This window comes from Hetaerina americana, unplaced genomic scaffold, assembly GCF_022747635.1.
Source record: "Hetaerina americana unplaced genomic scaffold, ioHetAmer1.1.p SCAF_55, whole genome shotgun sequence".
In the NCBI taxonomy this organism is placed as follows: Eukaryota; Metazoa; Arthropoda; class Insecta; order Odonata; family Calopterygidae; genus Hetaerina; species Hetaerina americana.
The window spans coordinates 3,085,210-3,087,976 of NW_027287150.1; the positions used below are offsets into that span (position 1 = coordinate 3,085,210).

Below are 2,767 nucleotides of genomic sequence, written 5' to 3' on the forward strand. Positions count from 1 at the left end.
AAAAAATGATTTTTATTATTTACTTACTTATTCAGTATTAGTCCGAAAACAGCACATTTTGGCCTTCACATCGAACTATTAACAACGATCACATTTACAAACACCCAAGCCCTAGGTGGAGGAAAACTCACCCAGGCGGGAATAGAACCCGCGACCCTAGGAATGGCAGACAAGGACGTTACCCCGCCGCCACCGGGGTCAAAAAATGTTCCCATGCCGGGAATCGAACCCGGGCCTTCTGGGTGAAAGCCAGATATCCTAGCCACTAGACCACATGGGACGGATAATTATGTTATCGTTATGGCAACATTATGTTGGTATTCATGCCCCTAAAGTATGATAAAACTTTCAGCTGTATTAATTGTTTATACTTCGTGTGTGGCAGCCGCCGCTCTAAGTTTAGACGTGTTTTTTATTAGCTCGGCGATTTTCGTTTGTTAAAAAAATGCATCAAAGAATTGGTTTCAAGTTTTGCTTAAAAAATGAAATAAAGAGCAACAAGGTGTTTGATATGTTAACAAAGGCAAATTGTGACTCTTCTATAAGTAAAACAAGAGTTTTACGAGTGGTATAAGAGTTCCCAAGATGGTCGTGAGGACGTAGAAGACGACGAACGCCCCAGCACAACAATGTATATTTACGTGTGCCTTGTTAATTTACGATTACTTCAGTCTGTCAGAGGTGATGTCCTGACTATCTCTCTTATTTTATCGTGGTGTTGTTTCAATATGTCAATGCAATGGGGAGCAGTAATAACTCGGCCATTATTCTGTTCCTTTCCAATTATCTTGTTTTGCCTGCTCTCCCGTTGTGTCGCGAGGGGCATAGATGGGGAAGGACGGGTCGATAAAGTATGAAGTCATTTCTTGCTTTAAATACATTTATTGTCGAGAGACCCATACGACATACAACAAGAACAGTGAAACCCTTGCATGACTGATAACAATCCACGTACACTCACGGGATAAGTCAGTAAACCTTGCTTGGTCTTGCCGGTCGTCGGCTGGTCGCACTGGTAGCACGACCTAGCTAACGATCCTATGCGAGGCAAGACACAAGACTCCTCTCCCTTAGGCATGGGGCCCTTATATACCGTCCTTAGCAGGTACGGTACTCGTTATTCATCCTTGAGGAGTGACGTCGAGGCGAGTCCAGCCTTGACCATTGCCCTGTGGGGGTAAATGAGGGCTAGGGTCTCGTGGCCCCCCGCAGGCCGGATGCTGCACGTGGGACCCATGTCCCTTGCAGGATGCTGCACGTGGGACCCCTGTCCTTTGCAGGATGCTGCACGTGGGACCCATGTCCTTTGGCCCCCCGCAGGAAGGAAGCTGTACGTGGGACTCATGTCCTTGCGACAGTTATCCTAAAGGCTCCCACCTTAATTCCTCAGAACGTACCCGTCACCCTTATTTTTTAGTTCCTCGTGGAAATATGTGACGGCTTTCCTCGACTCCCGCCACCCTTTCCTTACCCCCGCCACACGCCCTTGCGGCGGCTTGCGGGGTATTATGTAGATGTAGAACTCTTTCCAATTAATTCGAGAATCGTCTCCACGTCTTCCTAGCGAAGGAGCAACTTGTTCTTTGACTCTTTTATTGAATTATAAATATATGTTAACTATACCTTAAATGAATTTTCAAAAAACCAACTTTTTGCTTTTTTATCATACATATTTCACCTTTTTACCTTGGAAATAATTCGTAAATTGCCTCTTATCTTCATCCACTTAATTCCCCGCAAGCCGTCGCAAGGGGGGTTGTTTGGGCACCACCCGAGTTTAAGATGATTAAATCGCATGCAAAAGCCGTAAATTTATACAATCCATGAACAAATTGGTAAGCAATCATGTAAAAACCTTTAAAACCCACACACATTCAAAAACTCGAACTACCAACTAACATGCACATGCAAAAATGTACCGGATGTCTTTGCAATGTTTAATGTTGTTCCGACTTGGAAATTAAATGTGTTTAATATTTCTAAAGTGACTTCAGTTTCTTAACATTATGGTTCATGATTGTTCGGGGAAAGAATGAGTATTTGTATCTATCCGTCCTGGGATCCATCTCCCTTATTTTATTATATTTTGGTCTTATCAACATAAGTAGTAATATGGGGCCATTATAATTCCTTCAGTGTCATCGTTAAACTCGTTTGTTCTGAACCTTTCTAAAAGTCTAAGCCTCGCTTGTTCTCTCCGCACTTCAAGTGGTTCCCAGCCTAAATCCCCTAAGAGATCTGTCACACTTGTGTTTGTCGCAAGGGGCGTTCCTATGGTGCGACACAAAGGGTATCGGGGAAAGTCATAATAACTACACCGAGTCTTACCCAAACAATTGTGTATTTAAAACATCAGTCATAATGCACCATTTAGAAAGGTATACGAAACTTATGGATGGCTAGACCCTCAGTAAACAAACGCGCGTCCGTCGGGAAGGGAGTATGGCAGGGCGGACGCGGTCACGACACGCATAACCTAGGCAGAGCCCTCGTCCGTCAGGAAGGAAGGGAGTATGGCAGGGCGGACGCGGTCACGACACGCATAACCTAGGCAGAGCCCTCGTCCGTCGGGAAGGAAGGGAGTATGGCAGGGCGGACGCGGTCACGACACGCATAACCTAGGCAGAGCCCTCGTCCCAAGTTGAGTCAGAAATAGGACACGCTGTCGCGACAAGCGCAACATAGCCGAAGCATCGTGCCAGACCAGACCATTGGAAGTAATCCTATTACTACTCCTTCGGATTTGCATCCTTTAGAGGCAGGGTTG

The 2,767-nt window shown here is 45.4% G+C and overlaps 1 non-coding gene across 1 annotated transcript; it reads right to left on the minus strand.

Moving 5' to 3' along the window:
• Window positions 1–208: 208 nt before the first annotated feature.
• Window positions 209–280, minus strand: TRNAE-UUC (transfer RNA glutamic acid (anticodon UUC)). Its single transcript has one exon. It is a non-coding gene; the product is annotated as a tRNA-Glu (tRNA).
• Window positions 281–2,767: the final 2,487 nt, after the last annotated feature.